At 35.3% G+C, this 26,793-nt stretch overlaps 1 long non-coding RNA gene across 2 annotated transcripts in view; it reads right to left on the reverse strand.

Moving 5' to 3' along the window:
- LOC306669155 overlaps positions 1-26,793 on the reverse strand; it is a 98,235-nt gene that overhangs the window by 41,822 nt on the left and 29,620 nt on the right. Inside the window, exon 2 of one of the 2 annotated variants that reach the window (XR_013766038.1) lies at positions 1,235-1,575. This is a non-coding gene — a long non-coding RNA (uncharacterized lncRNA). Of the gene's footprint in view, positions 1-3; positions 1,576-26,793 lie in introns of those variants that run through there. The other variant, XR_013766039.1, reaches the window with a different exon arrangement.

Raw genomic sequence — 26,793 nt, forward strand, 5'->3', positions numbered from 1 at the left:
CAAAATAATCAGGACCACCAAACAAAACTAGTTATTTTATGAAATTTTAAGTGATAGTACTATTGATAAGTAACAATTCATTATGTTTCAAATCATTAATATTCATAACTTATGATGTCTATTTATAATCTATTGATTTTCTGTCAGAAAATTCTTATTTTCAATTTGAGATCATTGTTTCCAATCTCTATCTTCTATAAGTTTAAATTCATCTATTAATAGTTATGCTAAAGATATATGAGCCTATCAGCTTGAATAAGAATATGGTATAATAAATATTTGTCAAGAAAAAACATTGATTAAAGACAAATAATGCTATTTGAATCATCTTTGCACTAAATTAGCAAATATATTAAACTTTTACTTTCTTTATGTTTTGTAAACTTAATACATGTGTAGTTTGTTTTCATTTCAGTATCTGACACATAAATTGACATAAATTACATTCATTGGCCAAGTGAAATTTTTAAAATTCTAATTCATTTTTATGTGATATGTTGAAAATGACTTCATTTTTAAAAATAATTATATGACTTTTATATATTCATGAATATATACATTACAAAAAATGCAAATTAAATTTTTTGTGAAGGCTCAAAATGCATTTGATAAATTTGAAGAACTTTTAAAAAGATAGTTCATATTGATGTGTTTTGAGTTTTACCACTTTACTGTATTTTGATTAAGAGTTTTTATGCTGACTCCATGATCAGGTTGTCTTCTGCAGTTGGAATTCCTCCAGGGAGCAACAGTAAACTAATTATTCTGTAGGTTGAGCCCTACTGAGGCTCAGGTCCCCTTTTGTTCCTAAGCCTAGCCTCCATGGTATACAAGACTCACTGGTATACAAGAGTTCCAGCTCACTGGATTTTTCTTCCCCTGTTTTCAGATATCCTGCTGGTCTCTTCCTTTGCCTAAATATCATCAAAAGAAGGTTTAGCTGGCAGAAAGTCCAGGGTAGCTACAGTATATCCGTGTACCTAAAGTATGTATGTAGATTAAAAAAAAAAAAAGTTTGGGAATGGACTTCTTTTAATGTCATTCCTAAAACTATTCAGATGGGGAAACTCAATACCATTAAACAGAGGTCTCTGCACATCAATACAATACTTTTGCATAGATCTTTCATAGCCCTTGGATTTGTAGGAGAGGCTGAAATTAATAATTTAACTTATTTTGTTCAGATACTTTCCGTGTACATCCTTTGGCCACTTCTCCAGTGCTTAAGGTTAACTGGCAGGATGAACAAAACTTCATCAATTCTAAATCAATATGATAACATGTTTCTTGACATTTCTCACAACTTTTCATTGTACTTTACTATTGAACATCGGAGAATTGAGTTGTTTCCAAGTAATGTGCTGAATACTAGACAGAATTTTGCCTGCATCCAACATGTTTCTGCAACTTAGTTGGACCAGTCACCACATATACAAGATAGCATTGCTTTCTATAACTGAATTTGGAAAAGAGAAACTCAGAATAATAACAGAACACTCATATCTTCCAATGTAAGTAATCATGGTCCTAATCCTGGGTTGAATCATTTCTTCTCTGAAAATTACAACCCCCAAACTTTCTGACTCCTGATCATAATAATGAATGACAAAGTTTTCTGAGAGAAAAAATAAAGCCTACTTCTTATAAGCACCATTCTCCTTTTCAACTTCTTGACTTCTAGACTTAAGTACTCAAACTAAAATAAAAAGGCATCATAGCTCAGGTTATGCTTTAAAACATACAATATATCCTTCAATATATCCCTTCAAATACCTAAGGTATGGTCTCCTAAATAAAATCTTAAACAGCTGTCATTAAGTAATGATAACATGAGAAAAATCTGCAAATTTAGTGAACATTTGACCGTGTTGTATTTTCTTTCCTATTAATATATTACCTGGTCATGTTCAACATGAAGACGGATACAATGTTTTTCACTAGGACTTCATTATGTCCACCGAATTTCATGGAAGAAATGCTACCGTGATTATAAATTCTTCTGTTGCATCCTGTAGGGTAGAAGGTGAGCAGACAACCTGTTACCTATAGCTAGCTAGAACTCTAGAGTGTAATTTGTCTTTTTGGAAAGCAGTTGTGGATATAATTGCTATTATTAACAGATAAAGCACATGGCAGCTTTAGTAGCCAGACTGATTTTAGTGATAACATTCATGCTGAACATTAATGCATAGTCCCCATTCCAGTCACCACTGATCTTTTGTACATGAGTTTTATACCAAATCTGGAGGGTCAGGAGAAAGAGATTAACTACTATGGGACATGTCATCTGTCCACTTTATTATTGATACTTTTAGGATTTCACACCTTCTGGTGGGAAGTGCCATGGAATGTGAACATCCTATATACCTATTCCAAATCCAAGAGGTATTGACATAATCCTAGCTTGGACTTTCTTGTCTTTAATCTTCCACTCTAAATCAAGTCTTTGCTCTACTAGTCAACCCACTAATCACTGCCCTGGCTGTAGATCTGTAATACAAGCCATTATTCCCTCCTTGCCTGAACCCAAACATTATCCAGATGTGGTGCTTCATATTCTGTAATTGGAAAGATTTTGTTTCACAATTACCTTTCAGTGACATTGCTGAATGCGATAATATCAAAGACCACTTCCTGCTGCGCTGTGAATATAATGCAAGCCTACATAAACTGTTCCTGGAATACTTTCTCGGCTTTTAATAAGGAATTTCTCGGTGGTTCAATGATGGTGGATAATTGAGATTTATCTAGAAATATTACTAGGTTCCATGAAATTCTAAGTAAGCTATGAAAATGTACTTATTTCTCTGGAACTTCTCAGGCCAATTCATAAAAAAATATATATATATATATTCCATTTAATAATAAAATGTTAATATTCAGTTCTATTTCTATTTTTATTATAACTTAATGAACATGAGAAGTAGCATAGTTATGGTCAAGTTTCCAGTCTTATCCAAAACTTAAAAACAACTCAATTATTACTTTTGCTATGTATCATAGGGCTCAGGAGAGAGTGTAAAGGATCATTTGAGTGAAAGACTTTATGTGAGTCCATGGCATTACCACTTCAGATGGTAATAGTAAAATTCTGTGGTATTTGTTTTTTCTCTAATTGGCTTATCTCACCAAGCAAAACACCCTACAACTCATTCATACTGTGTCATATAGCAAGATGTCAATCTTTTTTAAAGTTGAATAGTATTTATTTTAAGTATATTCCATAGTTTCCTTATCCATTCATTCATCAGTGGACACTTTGCTTAATGCCATACCTTGACTATTTTGGATAATACTTCAATGTATATGGGAGTGCAAATAACACCTATGATATCCTGATTTCAGTTTTTAAGATAAGTAATCAGAATAGGATTGATAGATCACATGGTAATTCTATTTTTAAACATTTGAAGAACTTCTATGTTTACATGGTGGCTCCATCATTTCATATTTCCAGAAGCAATGAAATTTTTGCCACTTTACCGATATATTTATTAATAATTTTATTATTTTTGAAATTTTGGTAATTATAAGCAGCAAAAATAGGATTATATTTCAATTGTTGGAGAGTTTAGCTTATTCCATAAAAGTAACAAGAAAATGATTTCTAGATTTTCAGCTGCGCAGTATGCACATTGTTGACATTTCCATTTTTTAAAATTTTCACACACAATGACAGTACTTTCTCAACAGCTAATATCAATACTGCAAAATGCACATCATTTCCATTCATTCTTTCAACTTTTCACCTGCATGCCCACAAGCATCAAGTTCTTTTGTGTTCTCTTCAGTATTTTTTTTTTTTGCATCCCTTGACAATTTTCAAGTGTATATCCACATAAGCCCAATTTTTCCATAATCCTCTCTACAGTCCTCAACTTGAGTGATATTTTAAATCTTAAATCATATATATTTCTGTTCAGTTTCAAACCCTTCAGCCACATAGTCTACCTCAGTAATTTGTGTCCAAAAGCACTTTCTGCTCCGTGAAACTGGTTAACATAGCTGTTCTGACCCACATTCTCCCTCCAGTGTGTCTTGCTCTTGATATGTGGACCACTGTTCTACCATGGAGAAAAACAATTATCTCTCAAGAGTCTTTGTGTTTCATGTTTCCTTTGTCTGAGATGCCTTTTCAAGCTAATCCTTCATATTTCATCTTGAATTTCATTTTACTTAAAATAGTCCTTTTCTGCCCCAGATAATTCCCTCACCAAATTTATCTACTCCTTAGTCTTGCTTATTTTTTCTTAGAAATGCATCAATCAATAAAATTTTAAAAATGGAAAACAAAGACTAATTTATTTTGATATTCACCGCATCCTCTTTTCCAGTCTGGGTGTCCTTGAGCTTGGATGTGTCTTGCTCTTTTACAGACACAAGAACACTCCATTTTCTCTTTCTTCTCCCGTTTATGTGAGGAAGGGAGGAATGAGCAGCACAGGGGCTAATTGTTAGCAACTTCTTCTGCTGGGAAGTGTGATCCTGGTAGTTAGCTGTCAGCAACCCATGGCCTTTTCTTTGATAACCAGACCTGATCCTCTCAATTCTCATAATTTATTAACTACATTGACTGCCAGTCTTTCTGCCCCCACTTCAATTTGTTTGCTGATGAATGTGGCATATCCTGACTTTAAGGCCAGGTGGGGCTGTAGGCTGATAGCTTTATGGCAAAGAAGGCATGTGGAGAGTCAGAAAAGTGGATCATTTCATAGAATTATTTTTTCAACCTTGTGTTCCCATGGTTTTCATTTGTCCCCTTACATTTCCCCCTCAAGGACTTTGGGTTCCTAATTCTTTTAAAGTATTTGGGCATCAACTTGTTCTGGCTGCTTCTGATGATGTCTAGGGGAAAAACCCCAAAGTTCTTGGAGAGTTAATTTTATTTAGCATGAAAAAATGGATTCAAGTAACTTTTAGCTCATGTGACTTAAAAAAAGTTTTACTTTTAACTAGGTAGACAGTAGAGAGTATGGGTATCTTCAAAATTAGTAATTCACAAGTTTTTATAGGTGGTCAGACAACACAATGTTGGTTTCTATAAAATATCTAGAATGTAGTATCCATTGCTTCTAAGGTTTTCATTCAACAGGGAAGAGATGGCTAATACTGTTAATGATACTTGTCTGATAGATGAGTTTTACAGTAAAAATGAGTAAATTAGATTTAGCATAAATTGTTAATCATCATAAATGTGTTTATTACAGAAGACATCTGATTAATTTGCAGAGTTAAAATGCTAAATCATCAACTGCTAATTATAAAATCAAGCACAATTGACTATTTAAATTCCATGAGTTAATATATTTAAACATTAAATATGTGTTGTAATTTTATATACAAAGAGTACTAAATATTACAGTTGGGTTTCAATTAAAGGACTATAAAATATAAAGTGTTTCATCTTATTAAAGTAGAGTAAGGTATCAGAAATTTTATAAGGATTGTTTCTGAATGCAAATAAGATAAATTCAGATAACAGGTCATTATCTATAAACCACACAGGATATAAGGCTAACTTTCAGCACTAACACTGAGTCCCATAAAACAGAAAGGATAAGTAACTGTAAAGATATGAATGTTAAACGTAAAACTACTCCTACTGCAAGACTGGTAAAACTGTACTGACAGATGTTTAAAACTAGAACTTGGAGACTAATGTAAAGGAAGAAAAAGGGGCAAGAAAGAAAGTAGCCAATGTTTAACTCATGCTCTCTGAGGAAGCTCAAACCCAAGGAACAACTGAATTTTCCTAAGGGCTTTGCAACCCTGGGCCACATAACTTCCTGATTAGAGAGATCAATGATGGGAACCTGGATTTCAGAGGGTCAAAGAGTACACATACTACAAGGAAGAAGGGACATTGGAATGGGAAATATACCTAATGATTTCAAGGGAAGCCACATATGGTCAGGAAGACCCTGACCTATCCTAGAAGAGGGCACTAGAGGAACTAAGAGGCTTTTCTCAACTTCCCAAGAGTTAACCCCTGAGGAATCTCAACTGACTCTTAACTATAGATGAGAACAAGATCAATGTGATCAACTTGGTCTTAAACACCAGGCAAGAAATTTACAACTAAAGACAGCCATAACTGCGCATGTAAAAGGAAACAAAAACTCTTTCTCTCCAGGATTTAATTATTTTGATTTCCTAAATTTTTTCTAATTAGTTATACATTCAGAATGCATTTCAACTCATTGTACACAAATGGACAAGAACTTCTCACATCTCAGACTGTACATGACACAGAATCACACAATTCATGCAATGATACTTGTATATAGCTTAATAATGTCCAACTTATTCCACAATACTTCCCATTCAAACAACCCCTCCACTCCCCTCAATCCCTTCTGCCCAATCCAAAGTTCCTCCATTCTTCCCTACCTGCCCCCATTAGGGATCAGCATTCACATATCAGAGAAAATATTTACCCTTTGGTTGTTTGGGGATTGACTTATTTCACATTGCATGATATTCCCGAAATCCATTCATTTACGTGCAAATGTCATAATGCCATTCTCCTTTAAGGCTGAATAATATTCCATTGTGTATATATACCACACTACCTTTATCCATTCATATGTTGATGGGCCTCTAGGTGGGTTCTATAGTTTAGCTATTATGAATTGAGCTGCTATAAACATTGATGTGACTGCACCATTGTAGTACACTGATTTCAAGTCCTTTGGGTATAAACTGAGGGGTGGAATAGTTGGGTCAAATGGTGGTTCCATTCCCAGTTTTCTGAGAAATCTCCATACTGCTTTCCAGAGTGGTTGCATCAATTTGAGTCCCACCAGCAATGTATGAGTGTATGTTTTCCCCTTATCCTCACCAACACTTACTGTTGTTTGAATTCTTCATAATTACATTCTGACTGAAGTGAGATGAAATTGTTGAGTATTTTGATATGCATTTCTCTAAAGCTAGAGATGTTGAACATTTTTTCATAAATTTGTTGATCAGGCACCAAAGACATACATTGTAGAAATGATGGCCTCTTCAACAAGTGGTGCTGGGGAAACAAGAAATTCATATGTAGCAAAATGAAATTAAAATCTTATCTCTCACCCTGAACTAAACTTAACTGAAAGTGGATTAAGGACCTAGGAATTAGACCAGACCCTGAACCTAATAGAAGAAAAAGTAGGCCCAAACCTTCATCACGTCAGCTTAGGACCTGACTTCTTTAACAAGAGTCCTAAAGCACAAGAAACAAAATCAAGAAACAAGAAACAGGAAGGGGATGAATTCAAACAAATAGCTAACTTCTCAGCAAAGGAAAGAATAACATGAAGAGAGAGCCTGTGAAATGGGATAAAATCTTCACCACCCACATACCAGGTAGTTCACTAATCTCCAGGAAGTTTATATATATATTCCTTTTGATGTAACTTAAGATGTACATTTGTGACAGCCCCAGCAGGAGTAAGTAATACTTGAGGATATAAAAGAGGGATTTTTAGACAGGAGAACCTGGTCATTATCAAAAGAGAGTATGAGTTAAAAACTTTTTTTTGTAGTCAATTCAATCCCCTTAAACTCCAAGTATGTAATATTAACCTGTGTTTGCTAGTATGATTATATACCCCTAAGGGACAGAAATAAAGGTATCTGTACTAAACGTAGAGATTATGCCAATAGAAAGGCATTTTACAAAAATCAGATGCTATTAGATATTTAAGATATCTCATGGGGGCATCTGTGACATAGATCTAAGTGCTGTATTTACATTCGTGATAACTCTGGCAATGCAATTAATACCTTTAAAGACTTACATGTCCAAATAGAGATCATGTTGTCACTGGCCTTGTCATAGGAAAAATATCTTAGCTTTTGCACCTCCTGGTGAAGAAACTGCTGGTCTCTGTCATCATTATCATATTCGCTGACATGTTTCAGACACTGTGGCATTTGTTCGGTATTAATCACAACCCAATACACATGACTTCTTGGCTCTTACAAAGAGCACCTACCTCTCTGATGACTTTACAACCTGTTCTTTCTGAACCAGACTTTTGCCGCAGACCCCCTCAATAAAACCAAAGATTCATAGGAGCTGGGGTTGTGGCTCAGTGATTGAGCGCTTGCCTAGCCTCTGTGAGGCACTGAGTTCGATTCTCAGCACCACATATAAATAAATGAATAAAATAAAGGTCCATCAACAACAAAAAAAAAAAAAAAACATTTAAAAAAAAAAAAAACCAAAGATTCATAAAGGAGAAACCTAAACTGCTTGCCCTCATCATCCCTTCTCAGCCTGAAGCAGCTAGAGCAGTTCATGTCTTTCCCCTTACAGCAGTAAGGGTTCCCTTAAGCCAAGGAGGGAATAACTCAGAGGTCAAGGACAATAGTCAGCATAGATAATAAATGATTGTGTTGAAATGATGGTGACTAATTATCAAAGAAAAGGAAATGGTATGCTAACACATACAGTTGCTCAACTGCTGCAAATACCTCTGCTGGGGGAAATGATCTCACTTTCTAACACAAATGATTTAGCCCTTGGAGATATTCCTTCCTGACTTTGGGCATATAGGCAAGAAAGGAAGAGGAGGTTTAAAGGTTAATTAGAGTCCAGCTATAAGGGTTAAGTGGAGAGCAAATAAAGAGGCCAGCACACAGGGTGGTGAAGAGGAAGAAGTAGTGGTTTCTGTGGGAAAGCCAGATAATAGTTTATTATCTATTCCAGGGTCATATCGAGTTGCACTAGGTTACATAGTGCAGTTAGCTTTGTGCATGTGAGTATCACATAACTTGCTTCCTTCTCAGAGTTCACTAGTACCAAAGGTTATTATAATAAGATAATGTCTCCAGGCCTCAAGGACAGAGGAGATGCAGAGCATTTCTGAGCCATTCAAACAGAGCACCTCTTCTGTCCTGAGGAGATTGCTGGACTCTAAGGACTTTTGCTCCTCTGTACATTGACTGACCTGAAATTCCTACAGGAGCTGACTTGTTCTTTATGCTTATCCTGTCATTTCTCAGGTGTTTAATCTTCAATACTGGAGAACCAAGACCCAATTCTGATTTCCAAGGCTGGTATCAGTAGTAGTTGTTGGGTGACTAGATGAGTTTTACCTGGGGAAGGGATCATGCTGACACAATAATAAATAAGGCAGGAAAGCATTTTTTTTCCACAAACAATTACCATAAAAGCAATCAGTAGTATGAATTGGTCTCTGAAATCCATGAAAATGACATCATGTGACTCACATACTACTTATTTGTAAGAGGAGGACAATTAAGACTTTTAGAGACATATTCAGAGTTGTTAGAAACACATCCATAACTTTTAGTTTTTATCATGTGTCCTATAGGAGATGGCCTGTTATTTCTAATTAGCTCAGGTTTTTATTTAGAAATTGCACTTCTATAATGCACCAACAGGCAACAATTATAAAGTTTAAAGGAAAATAGAAAAGTGTAATTAAGAAGACCAATAACAATATTTTGTATCATAGCTATGAACCAAGAAACATAATCTTTAAAATCCCAAAACTTTACTTCATTATATATTATATTCCTTGTTTATTTAAATAGCACAGTAATCTTTATAAAAAAAATATCTTTTGAACTTAACTCTGAATGAATTTTAGTAGTTATTCTAAGATGAAATAAGATGAGAATCAGTATTCGTAAGATGGCTTTGTGAAAATCTTAGATAACTTGTTTTATTTCTGAAGTTTAATTTGCCTCTTTTTAAAATATTATTTTATAAAGTTGTTATATATTGCTTCCTAATGTTAGTTAACACAATTCAACATCGAATCTGAATCATGAAAGAAATGAGAGATTTTAATCCATTTTTGTTGGAAAGTGGGAAAATGTCTTCTTATTTCACAATGTTAACCACTAAATAAACCAATCTTTTCTTATTACCTTCAAAAAATACATTTAAGTTCCCATTCCAGTGTACAGACTAACACAAAATGTTATACCAAACTTATTGATGACAGGTTATTTTTATTCAATTATGAAACATTAATAGATATAAATAATTTCCCAACTAAATGTGTTATTGCTGTATAAGTCTGAAAGAGACTCTTGCTCCAGAAAATGTTAGTTTGTAGTATGCTGCTTGGTAAAGTGTTCTTCTAAATCATGTATTTTAGAGATTCATATTTATATTTGGAGGATTTGAATGCACCCAGTATACAAAGAAGCTAGTTACAGCACCACAATGTCACTGATGTTCTTATATTGATGCTGTCCAGCGGAGTCGATTTGGTATGGGAGACAAAAGAATAGCAAGGCTCTTGAATTTGGAATGGTTTATTGTAGATTCAGGAAACCCAGGAACAGGAACAGGAACAGGAACAGGAACAGGAACAGGAACAGGAACAGGAACCGGAACCTGGAACCTGGAACCTAGAACCCTGGCGCTCAAGGAGAGCCGGCTTATATCCCCTCCAGGAGGTGAAGGGTAGGGCTGACACCAATTATGTGAAGATTAGGCAAGGAGCCAGCTGCCCAATCATGGGTAAAGGTCAAAACGAGCAGGCACAATCAGAAGCACTGGAGAACAAATGTGCATGCATTGTATGTGTGGACTTAATTGAATACAGCCAATGACAAATCACCTGAGTGTGCTTATGTTAATTAAACTCGTCACTGCCTATGTGACCAAAACAACTTCTGGCTGGCTGCCAGGCGCTATCTTGGCGTAGTACGCATGGCATAGCCCCCGACATTATATTATTCAAGTTTAGTTAAAAAACAAATTTAGAATCCATAGTGTATTATAATGCACTAAAATAATAGTAGTTGTTTAACCAGAGTTGCACAAACTCTAATTCCTTCATAACTAGTTTCCCTTAGTTAAAACAATTAATAGTCAAAAGAAATTATCTAGATGCATAAGAGTAGAGTAATGTTTTAAGAAACCCTTGTTGCTCAACACATAGAGGATTAAAGTTTGGTTTATATCAGTACATTAATATTTGACTTTATAAAACCACCTTACATAGTTTTACCTGATTGTGCTTATTATAACCAACTTAATCACAAATTTTTGAGTTTCCCTTTGAATTACAAACCGTGCTACTTACTTAGACATTCTACAACTTTTTTACTTTACCATCAAAAAGAATTTCTTATCCAGAATATACCTTTTTCCTTCTATTTTCCACATTAAAATGCTTCCATACCTAAGAATTTCTTATATATATCTCTTTCTTAGTTATTGACCCTTTTCAAAATTTACATTCTGAAAGAATCCTTAAAAAAATCTGAATTTAGACTAATTACTCCATTTCAGTAAGATAAAATATTTATATAATACTTTATTTGAAACCCAACTGAAAATTTTGTATGCTTTGTATATAGAATTACATCTGTTAGAATTTTAACTCTTAGTAACCTTGCTTTTATTGAAGACACAGAAACAGAGCAATCTTAAACTCTTTGTCATTTTTATTTTCAATTAATGAAAACACACCCAAAACTTAAATCTATATATATTACTTTATGGAATTCAAAAAGTCTAAAGTACTTGATTTTAGAGAAATTGATATTTTAGCATTTTAACATTGTAAATTAATCAGACATTTCATCTAATAAACATATTTATGATTAATCCCATTTATGTTAAATGTAACTTACTCATTTTTAAATGTAATAACCCAGATATCAGACAAATGTAGTTAGCAGTATCAGCCATATCTTTCCTGTTGAAATAAAGTCATACAATCAATGGATTCTACATTCTCGATATTTTAAACAAACATCATATTAATTGTCTGACCACCTAGAAATGTTTGTGGGTCAGTAATTACTAAGACATCTTGCTTTCATCTGTTTACCCAATTTAAATTGAAGTTTTTTCTTTTTTCATGTGAACTAAAAGGTATTTGGATTTATTCCTCTTCTTACATTTCAATTCATGAGTGCTTCTTTATTTATAGATTAATTTTGGTACCATGTCAAAGATATATGAACAGAGACACACATATAGACACACATACAATACACAGGTGTAAAAAAAATATATATACATAGAACCCAAGAGGAAACAAGGATTTGTGCTTTTCTCTGGGTAATTGACCTCTGATTAAAGACAGAGTGGTAAAAAACAAAAAGCAAAACAACCCAAACTTTACAATCAGATAAACAAATAGATCAGATGGTTATATTTATTTAAGCACATTGGAGCAAATATGAATTTACCACAAAGCCATGATCTCAAAAATATAGAAATTTAAAAAATACATGAGTCCTAAAAAAGTGAAATGGTTGTAATTATTCTAGTAAAGGAGCATGTGGAACATCTTCATCCTATCAGAGTACACTTTTGGGTCAGAGTAAAGTCAGTCCCCATTTATAAAGAATGTGAGCACCCTGAAATCCTTAGGCAAACATTCTCAAGGAAAAGAAAGCTTGTACATAAGAGATCATTATTGTTCCTCTCAGTACTGTAGCATTTAGCGAGGGATTTTTTAAGTAAACTAACAAAGTGCAAGGGCCTATAAAATAGACATTCAGATCATTGAGCAGCTTAAATTTAAAAGTGACACCTTTCTTTTTCCCTTTGGTTCCAAGCAGGTTTTGGACAATTGTCCCTGTAGCTTACATTTCAGATGCAAGCTTTAGAGAGACAGAGATCTGGAAGAAACCTAGGGAGTAAGGAAACTACTGTTTGACATGTGAAATGCAAAACCTCATCCATAGGCCATTTTTAACTCTTTTTCCTTCCCCCTTTTGTAAAATCTGTCTCTTAAGGTGGGGTATTATGCTTTTCATTTTTTTACTTTTGGTCAGTTTTCATCCTCTTAGTTGGAAATTAGGCCAGATTTGGATGTAGAAAATTATAAGGCATCTCCTTTTTATCAACTGTGATTATGTCATCTCCCCTTATTACTTTTTAGGACAAAGCTTCATTCTGAACAAAAAAATGAAATGAATGAAAGGGATCAGAACATGAGTACCTGCTCTGGGGAAACTGTCTCTTTAGCTAGGGGACATCTCCCTGATCCTCAAGCCTGTAACTCCTGGAGCCTTTGGGGGTCAGCAGTTTCCTCCTTTCCTCCCATGTCCTCTGGAGTAGCTCCTACCTTACCACATAACTCACCACTGTGGTCATAACACCTCTCCTCTTTCATGGTTGCCATGAAAAAGGTATAAGCCTCCAGGTTATCCAAACCTACAATGTGTCTTGTTACCCTGGGAGACCATGAGATTCTTAGATGTCTTTCTTGTAATAAATCCTGACCTATTTTTGCTGAGCCTAGAATTAGTTATTAAACTTTTTTTGCATTTTTGTGGGGGAGATTGGGCCTCACTCCAAATGGCTGATCATACCTGAGTCTAATTTACATTTTTGGCACAATTTTTTTTTTTAAATAAAGACTGAGAATTTCTTAGACCTCCATAAAGGAACCTCAGACTATTTTCCTCCTATTTTCCAAAACAGGCTAAGCTGTAAAATGCTATTAAAATGTATAATTTCCTCTGATGCCCATGATTTTCTATTGGACAGTTTGTATTGAGCTCATGCTTGGCAGCAGAAAACAATAGGGGTAAATGCTGGAATAAAGACTTTAAGTTTGCTGTGGGTCAAAGGAATCTCCAGTGGGCAAGGAGGACAATTAGTCGTTGTTGAACTTTTAATGCCCTTCTCCTGGTGAGATCTAAGGAATAGGTCAACTGAAGGACTGAGGATTTTGCTTTGAATCATTTTATGTAAAAAGTCCCTCTCTCATGGCTGGAGTTTAATGGTCAAGGGAAGGGGGTGTTCAGGAGGAATGAGCAGAGACAAGAAAAGATGGTCAGCTCATACACACCTATTATAGGTTACTGGGACATTGGCTCAGCACCACTTGATCAACTAGTTACCACAGGAAACCCAGAAGGCTGTCAGGAGAGGGGGTCAGGGAAGAAGCCTTTCAGATTCACCAGGGTGTGGCCCCAGGCACAAACTCCCAGCTGCTTCCCTACTTTATTCAACTCCTCAGATTCAGAGGTAAACTGGTAGTAGGAGTTTCTGTCCAGGGGCATAGACATGCCAAAGCCAGGATAGAAGGGTGGGAAGACTTTTGTAGAGCTCATGTACTCTAGAAAGAAAGAGAGATAGAAAGATGTAAAAGCACACCTGTGAAAGATATGAGGTGTGTAGGAAATTACCTCCATGGTTATCCTGGATAAACCCCAGCTGACACCAGTCTTGCAGGTGAGGTTCAGATCCTTTTTCCCCCAGTGTTGAAGATGAAACACCTGAGAAACACTAAAAAAATATTGGAAGTAAGTTTTAATCCAGGGACAGAGATTAAAACTCTGTAGTAGACTTCTCTGGAAGAGGGGGTGGGGCAGAACTGGGTGTCCATGGGGCTGGGTGTTTCTTGCATTTTTATAGACCCCAGAACACCCCAACTTCTCTTTCTTCTTCCATGTATGTGAGGAAGTTTAGGAAGGAGCAGCATAGGGGCTAATTGTTAGCAACTCCTTGTGCTGGGAAGTGTGATCCTGGCAGTTAGCTCTCAGCAACCCATGACCTTTTCTTTGATAACCAGCCCTGATCTTCTCAATCCCAATCATTCATATTCTACATTGACTGCCAGAATTTCTTTCCCCTGCCTCAGTTTGTTTGTTGAGAAATGTGACATATCCTGACTTTCAGGCCTGATAGGGCTGCAGGCAGATAGCTTTTTGGCAAAGAAAGCATGTGGAGAGTCAGTAAAATGGATCACTTTATAGAATTATTCTTTTAACCTTGTATTCCCATGGTCTCCAACTATTTGTTCCCTTTTACTATTATGTACATATTTACCTTACAACCCCCACAACGAGTCTGCATGTACGTGAATCACTGTGGAAATTATTACTAATAAAATAATATTCTGTAAGGATCCCTTGAAAACCACACCGGACACTGGAAATCACATAAGGGAGTTTATTAAGCAAACAAAGTGTCTCCCTACAGGGTAAGAGAGAAAATGAGAGGAAAATAAAGGGAAAGAGAAAGAGCACATGCAAGAAAGAGTGTGAAAAGCAAGGAGGAGAAAGAAAGTGAGTCAGGGGGAGAGAAAAGCAAGAGAAAAAAGATGGCGGGGTAGCTACCCTGAGGCAATACCGCCTGGCTAACAGGGGATCAATAACAGAGAAGGATACTTGCAAGCTGACTGATGAACCAATAGCTAGCTAGGATGTTCACAGACTGAAAGTAGTTGGGAGGTGGGGAAATGGCTGCAACAGAAGGGATGGGGAGAGCAGCTTTGTACATTACATATTCTATACATTGAAATGATGAGTTTGAAAACAAGAGATTCCAGTGGGTTGATGTTATTGTATTCTTTAGAGTGGTATTCCTGTTGTCTGGAAATAATTGAGAGGTGATTTAGTACATGTAATTTAGAAATAATCTATCATATTCATTTCTTTGAAGAGGAAAAAAATGAGTTATCTATTCATTTGTCATTTAGAATTATACCTTTTTTATATTGGGGATTGAATTCAGGGATGTATTACCACACTGAGATATATTCTTATTTTTATTTTTATTTTTTAATTTGGAAATGGTGTCTCATGTGTTGCCCAGGCTGTGCTCAAACTTTGGATCCTTTGCCTTCAATTCCCACTGAGGACTTCAGTTTTATGATACCAAACCCAGCTCTGTAGTTAACTTTTTTATGGTATAAAAGCATGCATAAAATTGTTGGTTTTGTTTTTCCCTGCTTTCTCTCCCTTTCTCTCTCTCTCTTTCTTCTTCCTTCTTTCCTTTGCTCCTTTCTTTCCTTAATATTTCCTTAATGCCCCCTTATGTTTTACATCCAGAAAATAAATTATTCTGGGGAAAGTAAGCTTATCTTTCCCTTGATAGTTTATCAGAAAATTAGTGATACAATTTTCCTATTTGAAATAAATGCTAAATCCCTCCAGAAAACTGTTATTTGTTCACTCCAGGATGATTTATCATTGCAGAAATCAAACAGGTGTAGTAGCGGCAAGCAGCACTCAGAACAGAGGAGCTCTCCAAACTTTGTTTTATGCTGGCCATCCTAGGGGAAAATAAAACTCCAGATCTGGAGCCCTGATGCACTGTTTCTTACAAAATTTATACATAATTTTTTGTCATCTTAGACCCATACTATGATTGGGTGTGGCGGGCGAAACCCGGGATCCAGGGTTATGCCACGTGCATCTAAAGATGGCGACTGGCAGAGAGCAAACAGCATCCTGATTATGCCTGGAGTGAGGCAGGAAGCGTTTACAATTAGCTGCATGATAATCAGTTCAGCTGCCTAGCGTGTGGACAGATATACTTTACATGTATGCTTGAGCAAGTGATCACTTGACCTTTAACAGGATTGGATGGACATATCTGGTTACAATTGCTTATGCATGAGACTGCTTATATATTGAAGGTGTTATTTGAATAAAGAGGAAGCTGCTTCATGAACCTCTGAAGTGTATGTGTCTTTCGTCCTGCTGGTTGATCAATTGAAATAACCATATGATTCTTATCCTTAAGTCTATTGATATGATGGATTACGTTTATTGCTTTACGAATGTTGAACCATCTTTGCATTCCAGGAATGAACCCCACTTGATCGTGGTGCACAATTTTCTTAATATGTTTTTGGATACGGTTTGCCAATATTTTGTTAAGGATCTTTGCATCTATATTCATCAAGGATATTGGTCTAAAATTTTCTTTCCTTGATGTGTCTTTTCCTGCTTTGGGTATGAGGGTGATATTAGCTTCATAGAATGAGTTCGGTAGGGTACCCTCCTTTTCTATTTTCTGGAATACTTTGAGAAGTATTGGAATGAGTTCTTCTTTGAAGATCTTGTAGAACTCGGCTGAGAATCCGTCTGGTCCTGGGCTTTTCTTGGGTGGTAGATTTTTAGTGGCTTCTTCTATTTCATTGCTTGATATTGATCTGTTTAAATTGTGTATGTCCTCCTGGTTCATTTTGGGAGGAGCATATGTCTCTAGAAATTTGTCAATGTCTTCAGTACTTTCTATTTTGTTGGAATACATATTTTCAAAGTAGCTTCTCATTATGTTCTGTATCTCAGTGGTGTCTGTCGTGATATTTCCTTTTGCATCATGTATTTTAGTAATTTGAGTCTTCTCTCTTCTTCTCTTTGTTAGTGTGGCTAAGGGTTTATCTATTTTGTTTACTTTCTCAAAGAATCAACTTTTTGTTTTGTCAATTTTTTGAATAGTTTCTTTTGTTTCAATTTCATTGATTTCAGCTCAGATTTTAATTATTTCCTGTCTTCTACAGCCATTATTCACCAAGCTCTCGTCGCAATTGATGCTGGCTCATCCTCCCAAGTCTGGTTAAAAATGCTGGACCGGTAGTCAAAGATGGGTAAGATTCATGGGGAGCTCATACCAACCTAAGACAGGAAATGAGGGCTAGAGCCTCATTGTCCAATGACGGGTAAGGATGTTGCTCTGCTGTGGACAACCTGAGACAGTCACGGTCCCTTTTATAAACAGAAAGGGGGAGTTGTAGCAGGCGAAACCAGGGGCCTAGCATTACACCACGTGCATCTAAAGATGGCGACTGGCAGAGAGCAAACGGCGTCCTGATTATGCCTGGAGAAAGGCAGGAAGCATTTAAATTGGCTGCATGATAATCAGTTCAGCCGCCTAGCACGTGGACGTATACACTTTACATGTATGCTTGAGCAAGTGATCACTTGACCTTTAACAGGATTGGATGGACATATCTGGTTACAATTGCTTATGCATGAGACTGCTTATATATTGAGGGTGTGTTATCTGAATAAACGGGAAGCTGCTTCATGAACTTCTGAAGAGTATGTGTCTTTTGTCCCACTGGTCGGGTGGAAAGAGCAAGAAGTAGCACGAGCCTCTTGAAGCAACCCGGGATAGGAAGCGGCGGTTTTCAGTCATTGGGGCTTTTTTCGCTTTTATCACAAAAATCATTATCAGACTGAAGGCCTTTGCATGGTTTCTAACATAAAGCATATTTACAGAAAGAGATAAGAAAATCTGTTACATTCCAAGAGGGAGTAGTCAGACTCCTAGGGCAGGTATTCCAAAAGTTTAGGCTGAGGGTGGGGAGTAACACTTTCCCCAGAGATTGGTTTCTTGCAATAAGGTTTTTACAACTTTATTTCACAATGAGATCTGACTTTGCCATCACATCACTACATTATATGTGATTCTGGGGAAAGCTGAAATTTGGCTAATGCACACACATTGGGATTTTGAATTTCCACATTCATGCTTACATAACTTTGAATTTGCTATTGATTTCACTGAAAATCTGCCAGACTTCCACCAAAGTGGAACAATTACATTGAGAGATTTTGTGTTTAATGACATAACATCTTTTTTCCTCAAATAATTAGAACCTTGATAATCAGAGAGAATATGCTGAACATGTTCAATTTCTTCTTTCATAGTGGTTAATTTTCCAAAAACTTAACCAATAGTAGATCAATATTGTAAGGAAACCTCTTTGTTTTGAATATAGAAAATTAAATTCTGCTCTTAAGTTAGAAATTGAAATTTGACCTCAGAAACAGCTCTTAAATAACCTTTTCAATACAACCAAATTAATCACATATACAAAATCCCTTAGATTTATCTTCCACAAGCGTCAGTGACTTTTTTCCACAATCTGTAACTTGTTTACATCCCTAGTTTTGTCCTATCTCTCTCCTTTCTATTTTGGATTTTTGGATGAAAATATTATTTTCTCATACAAAATTCTCAGAAAAAAAATCTCCAAAATTATGTTCTTGTATATATTGCTTCTAATTTTACTTACATATTCCTCCTAATGATTGATTCTTTTCCAATTTTTCTCCCTTTCTTAAGTTTATTATTTAAGTTAACTCTTCTGAAATTTTTGAATTTAGAAAATTTACTTTATCCTTAATGAAATAATATGCTTTATGATTTTATTATAGTGTTTTCATCAAAGCACTGTATACATTCTCCATATTCTTTGTATATAAAATTACATATATTAATTAGGATTTTATGTTTTGTCACCTTGCCTTTTAGTAAAGACCCCAAAAGGCAAATCAATTTGCTTTATCATTACCAATAATTTAAAATAACACAGTTTAGACCCAAATGTTGCCTTACAGACTTTAAGAAACCTAAGCATAAATATATACAAATTTATACTTATCTGTTAGTATTTTATTATTTTAATTTACTGTGTAAATGACTGAGATATTTTATCTCTATTATATTGTTAGAAAGAACTTGACACAGCAATGTCATTTTCAAACATAGTCTTCATCTTAGAGCAAGAATCACCTAAAACCACTGGGACTCAGTTTGACCTAAACTCATCAATGCTCCATTATCATGCAAAGAACTCCAAACATTCCATCATTATAAGAAAGAAAATTTTTATCTGGGACTGAAATCCTGAAAGCACATAAATGACTTCACTGGAACATTGCCCTCCCTAACTTCCCTATTTGTATCCAAGGCTATAAGTGGAAGATATGTTTCAGTTTACACAGGCCCCCCGCACAGATTTGTCCCAAATAATCCTGCGTTAGTGTTGAGCCACGTTTCTTCTCTACTACCTTCGTTCCGTTTTTTTCTTTACATATAAGATTTAGATTTTAAATTATAAGAAGAGCATTCTTATAAGAATTTATATATTTATTTCTATCTATTAATATGTAAAAATTTATATTACCTATAAAGAACAAAGTATCAGGTGAACATCATTAATATTTAAAATTATTGTTGTTGTTTTTATTTGTCAAAGAAAATCTCTAAAAGCAATAGACATTTTACTTTAAACATATAAAGAGAGACAAATAGAGATTCAATTGTCTGTAACCTAGGTAAATTAAGACAAATTGTTTTAATAATTCCAAACATCAAACAACTTTACATTAATTATACCAAAAAAAGATTTTAAGTCTAACCGAATTAAGAGGCTTTTTTTTTTTTTTAAATTTATACACATGCATTTACCCATGAGGTAATCTGGCACCATGTAAAAATGTAAAAAATATGTTGACATGAGCACATTTGAAGATGCAGAGTACTATAAGTTGAATACAAAAATATACATGAAAATATCTAAAAACAAAGATTATATGTTTTTTATTTACCAGGTAATTGGTCTCCCCTGGTATGCAACTTGAAAGAAATGCTCACTAGATAGAGAACATGTCAGATTTAGAGACAGTTATAGATTTTCATTGCATAGTACAGACATGGGAAAAGTCCTTACAGTTGAACATATCAATGGCAGATTCTGCCAATCACGGTTGATAATCAAACATTTCAGGCACCACGTGTTATTCATGAGGGAGACTCACATTATCATCATGGTTATACCTTTCCTTAGGACTCTCCAAAGGGGAAGATCTCTTTTTCTTTTCAGTGTCAAGGGAGTTGAGGATTAACTCTTGAATAGGTGGTTCCTGAGTAAAGAGAGTGGGAAAAAAAGCATGTAGATAGGGATCCAAAAACCTCCAGTTCTACAAAATAAAACATACCATAGCAACAGATCTCCTGCCCCCACCCAGAGGTCTTCTCTAAGGGCTCAGCTGCCCCTGACTCCCTTGCCCCAGATGCCTGGTGGTTTTTTCTCTCAGCTCCAGGACTAAGCCCCTGCAAGCAAGGTGGGAGGAATTTTCTCTGGGTTTGTTTGCTGTCTACACTGCTGCACCAACACTGCTGCTGCTGCCAACACCACTGCCACCAGTGCCACTGCTGACCCCTGGAGGTCACCTGGACATTTTCTCTCTGGGTGATGCTGCAACTACAGTGACAGTGGCCACCACTCCTGCTGCTGCTAATCCTCCCATGTACTGTGAAAGTCAATGACCCACTGCAGCTGCTATTGACAAGCTGCCAGCTGCCACCAATCCCCACCACTACTGCTTCCACCACCGCCCAGAGGTCGGCTGCTAGGGAAACTTCAGATTTGTTTGTACGTAGCTGCATCCATCTTGAGATGCTGACCAATAACAGGTTTACTGTCACCACCAACTTGCGTCACAACCACCCCTGTCTGGGGACTCTAGCCAGGACCTAGAAAGTTCAGTATCAGGGTGCCTGTTGTTTGGCTGCACCTGGGGTCTTCCTCCTGGGAGTGCTTGTAGCCGCCATCAAGTTGCTGTTTTCAGGATTGCTCATCCCTGGTGATCTCTTTCAAAGTACCAGCAGCATTGAGATCTTGGGACAGAAATGTGGCTGAGCCTGGGACACCTGAAGCCCAGTACAGTGGAGTAGTGTCTGGGTCTGCTAGAGCCAATCTGGGACAGGCTATTCCATGAGAAGTCAGAGACACGCTGAAAAACATTCAAAAACCAACAGAGACAATTCAGTTTTTCTTCAACATTTATTTTATTTTTTATATTTTTCTCTCTAACATCTCTCTCCACCATATTTGGAGCAAGGTATTTTTCATGCATCAGTTTGTTGAGGATAGTTATATATGCATAGTGTTTTACAGTTCTCTTGTATATTGTTATATTTTTAATTTTTCTCTCTTTTCCTCTCACCTGTCTGTTTTCCTAGATTCCCTTTGTATTTTTGCCATCTAACAGCTAATCTGGTGGATCCACTTCCACTCATCCTGTGGATTTGTACTTCTGGCTTCTTTCTTATTCCATCATGAACATTATTTCTTACACTATTTGTGTTCTTTGTTCACCATTTGAAATTGTAAACCATTTGGGCAAAATTTCTGTTTATATTGTAGACAGTGAGTGAACTCATCATTTCTGTTTATGGTGATAGAGCACTTGACTCCTTGTTGGAAGCTATTAGATTTAAAGCTATACATTGTTTATGCAGGGTGCTGTTGATATTGGACTCACTCTTAAAGGTGTGATACTGGAAATCTTCAGGGGCATTTTAGTTCTGCCGAGTGAAATCTCTACTACCTTAGATCCTCAGAACTAAATGGGAAAACACACAAGCAACATGAGAAAACAAGGGAACAAAGGGCCCCAAACAAACCAATGTGCTCCAACAACAGAATCCACTGACAACAGAGTAGAACAAATATACAGGAAGGAGTTTAGAATGTATATATTTAAACATCTTTGTAGTAAAGGATGATAAAAGACTTAAATCAAAGAGAAAATATAGAAAGCGAACGATCACCTCAATAAAGTATCAGAGATTCAGAAAAAAAATGCAAAAATCCTTGAAATGAAGACATCAATATACCAAATTATAAATTCAATGGAGAGAATCACCAGCACACTAAACCATTAGGAAGACAGAAGCTTAGGAAATGAAAACAAAATATGTAATATACAATACTGAAAATAAAGTTGACCATTTAAAGAAGAAAGTAAGTACCTATGAACAGAACTACCAAGAATTATGGGATAACATGAAAAGACCAAATGTAACAGTTATCAGAATAGATGGAGCAGAGACATGTTTAAAAGTAATGGACAATCTTTTCAATGATACAATATCACAATAGTGATTTAATTTCAAGAGTGAAATAGAATAACACCTACAAGAGGATAACAGAACCTTAAACATACAAAATTACAGCAGACACTAACCAAGACACCATATAATGAGAATGACTAAAATAAAGAATAAGAGTAAAATCTTAAAGGCTGTGAGAGAAAAAAGGCAAATTGTATATAGGGGAAAACCATTTCACACCTCAACTGATTTCTCAAACTAGACCCACAAATCTAGGTCATGGAACAACATATTTCAAGCTATGCAAGAAAGTGGATGCCAGGAAATATTTTATTTCCAGAAAAATTATTTCATATTTGAAGATGAAATAAATATCTTCCATGACAAACAAAAGTTAAAAGAAATCACAATTAGACAGCCTGCATTACAGGACATTCTCACCAAAATAAACCTGTCAAAATAGTTAACACAAGTAAAGAGAACTAAGGATCTTTCTGTTTCCTGTATTATTTGTAGATAACCTTCCAACATAAAAAAAGTTATGAAAAACTACTTTATCTCAGAAATGAAAATTCACAGTGACACCAACAGTGATATGATTGTGGTCCTGTATTTCTGTGGTTTGGAAAGGACTTGAGTGTTTCCCCTCAATTTTCGGGTGCTAGAAGCTCAGTGTGTCAGTGTAGAGTTGGTGGAATACTTAAGAAGTGGGAACTAGTGATAGGTACTTTAACATATTATATAATAGAGTTCTGGAGGAACCCAGGTTACTTTTTGTGACAGCAAGTCATTATACTAAGAAGTCTGGTCCCTGAACCTTTCTTGCTCCCTGTCTTGTGATGTGATTGATCTTTCCTTTTTTCATGGGCCTCTTCCATGATGCCATATACTATTGGGTGATATATCCATCATCAGATGATGAATCTGTGGGCCTTAGACCTGATTTTAGGTTTTAACCTCCCAAAATGTAAGCTAAAGAAACAGATTTTCTTTATACATTAATTGGCCCCATGTATATTGTTGTATCAATAGAAAACAGAAAAAGACATAATTTTATAAAGACTAGTTTTTACTTTTGTTATGATATCAAAACATCTTTCGTATTTCATTACTAAAATATCTATCTTATCTTTAAGTCACACTGACTTAAATATCTTTAAATCTACTGCACATTGCCTTTGTATTTTTAGAGACTAAAATTTTGTTCATTCTGTTTGCATCTTGGAAATTAATTGCTAGGCATTCATCACCTTTTCTGTCTTTTAGAAAATGAGGTCAAAAATGGAAGGTAATTTAGAAAATAATTCTACAAATGAAAAGATCAAATATATTTATTGTACATACTTAGAAATTTATCTCCACTGAATCTTTTCCTTATGATAATATTGTTGAATTCTAATTTGTGAGAGTAACATAGCAACTACATTCTTCAGGTCATAAAGATACAGAAAATTCATTTTTTAAAAAATATATTGAGCAGCATGTATCCCAGGGAATATGGCAAAATTAATCTGAATTTGCACAGAAATGATTATTTTTGTCCTCTTCATCATTCATTAAGTTAAACATTGGTAGTATTTAAGTTTATCAGCAATTACCTGTGGGGGAATTGTCTATTTTAATATTTAATTCACTCAGTCACTTGCTTACAATTTGATCTTAATTCTATTTTATGTTAATGTAGTGCAACTTTAGTGAATGTATTACAAAATTACTTTTAAAAATATTGTTCCACTCTTAGTTTTCTGGAAACCTTGTGTTTGTAATTAAATCTTCTTCTGGATGGTGAGAGACATATATGTCCATGAAATGAGGCCACAAAGATAGGAACCAGTCACCAGCAAAACTTGCCACGGAGGGTCTCTAGGACAAGCTCAGCTCCTGCCAACCTCACTCACATGGACACCATCAAGGCCAGCTCACATGGACACCATCAAGGCCAGCCTAGAAGTGCTCCATCTTGCCTAAATGGGAACCATGACTAAATATAAACTTGTTTAAAGACAATAAAATTTGGGTAGTTTGTGCGGCTGAGGCCGTAGCTCAGTGCTAGCATGCCTGCCTAGCATGTGTGAGGCAGTAGATTCAATTCTCAGAGCCACATAAAAATAAATAGAATAAAGATTTTGTGGAAAAAAAATCTTAAAAAACAAAACAGAATTTGGATAGTTTATCATGAAAGAACATTCTTGTATCACAACCCTGAGTTGCTCTATATGGCTATCTTAGAACTCGGCTTTCTTTTCCCCTCTATATAATCACTCTATTTTCTACCCTTCAGTATCCATTGTTGTCTTATGAATGTGTAACAATTGGTCCTCTGCACTAAAAGGGGAACAAAAGCAACATTTTCCAAATAGCAGTATAAATTATCTCAGACTCTTCGTAAGCTGCCGAGATATTTTGATCCACATATTTCAGTTTAATGGCACAACACTATATTTTTCTTCTGTCAGTTTTGTTGATCTTAGAGTCATGTAATTTTTCAGAATAGCATTATTAATCTTGTTATATTTTTTGGTCTCTGACCTGTTTCTCAGAATCAATGCTGGTCAGTCAGTCTGTGGATAATGACTCTCTTATGATGGAATGTTCAGCTTAATATGAAAATCTGTGAGACTTCATCCTCTATAGAAGCATCTTCTTCTTAACATATGGACTATCATTACTTTTTCACAATATGTTAAAATAGTATCAGTAATTTGATTTTAGTGGGTGATGAAAGTTGATAAAAATAATGTAACGCTCTCATTGACAAACATCAGATTGCAGAATATGTGAATGCAAGTCTATTTACATCCAAAGTCCATGTAACTCCTGTCAATAAAATCACAAAGTGTCTCAGTGGTTTTAGGATTAACTGAAGCCTGAGCTATCTGCTTTTGAAAAATAATCAATAAAAAGCAAAAATATAATTTGATATTAAGGCATGTAAAACAGATTTTCCTTTTTAGAATAGAAAAAAATGTCATGTTTTTGCAAAATGGAATAGTAGAGAAATTTACCTTAGCCATTTTCTAAAGAGGATATATATATATAAAACTGTTGGTAAACCCTCATTGCAAAAGAGAAAGACAAATGTCTACATGTTCAGAGTCTTTTAAAAGTAGTAACTTCTCAGGCTGAACTTGGGCTATAAGGTTTTTAAAGATAATTGAAAGTATCTATTTAAAGTCACATTTAAATCTAAGAACTAAATTTAAGTAAATAATTTCAATGCTGTTTTGGGAAATTTTCACTGTGCTTGTATATTGAAATTAACAGAGTAGTATTTTACAGGGATAATTTCTTTGTGAACATGAAGTAAGTTTTGTTTTACTGAATTACCCACACAGTTATACTCATCATTCTCACATAGTTTTGTTTCCAATATCAATATTATATGCATAACCTGATGTTACATGTTGTGTTATATACCATATATGTTACATATAGATGTACTAGTAGTTCATGTAGTTTCACTGCTATATGATGTTCACTCTATTAAATACCACGTGGTTCATTTATTTCTTCCTCTTTTAATGGTATCTGAATTTTTTCCAAGTTTTACATTAACACTTCATGTCCTTGCAATCTAATTATTTTCTATGTTATTAATTGCTATTCTGTAATTGTTGTTCTTTAGTTGAATGGGTAAGTTAGAGATGATATGAATGTTCAGGTGTAAGAAACAATGCTAACCCAGGTACAGTGATACACACCTATAATCCCAGCTGCACAGGAGACTGAAGTAGGAGTGTCACACCTGTCTTTTGCTTTTGCTGACTCTAAGATATTGAGAATTGTTTCATAGTGAATAGTATTTGCTCACTTAATTTACAGTTTTATCTGTTATAAATGTTAGAAGCTAGTATCTATGTTCTTGCTGCTGCCTCTACTTCTTCCTCTTTTTTTCTTTATTGACTACTAAGTTATATCCCTAGTCTTTTAAATTTATTCTTTGTTGTTGTCATTTTTAGACAAGATCTCACTAAGTTGCTGAGGTTGGTTTTGGACTTGAGATCTTCTTCAAGGAGGAGGCCTCAGCCTCCTGAGGTTGCATATGTGCATCACCACGCCCAGTCACATAATCTTTTGTATTGTTCTTTTTAGTTAAACATGACAGTATAGTATAATTTGACTTATTTATATAAACATGGAGTACATCTTCTTCTAATTAGCATCCCAGTCTTGTAGTACATGATGTAGAGTTTCACTGAGGTGTATTCATATGTGTACATAGGAAACTTAAGTCGAAATCATTCCTTTCTTTTCTTGAATTTGAAATGAATAAAAATCCACCTGAGGGCTACCTGTACTAACAAATCACAGGGAGGATATTGTTGTTCCACACAATGCCATCTCTAAACAGGCATTTTTCCTTGTGTAAACCTATGTGTATTGAAATTCACTTGCAAAGGTGAGGGTAGAATTTTGAAGTATAGCATTAG

This window comes from Sciurus vulgaris (genome assembly GCF_902686455.1).
Source record: "Sciurus vulgaris genome assembly, chromosome: 9".
NCBI classification, from domain to species: Eukaryota; Metazoa; Chordata; class Mammalia; order Rodentia; family Sciuridae; genus Sciurus; species Sciurus vulgaris.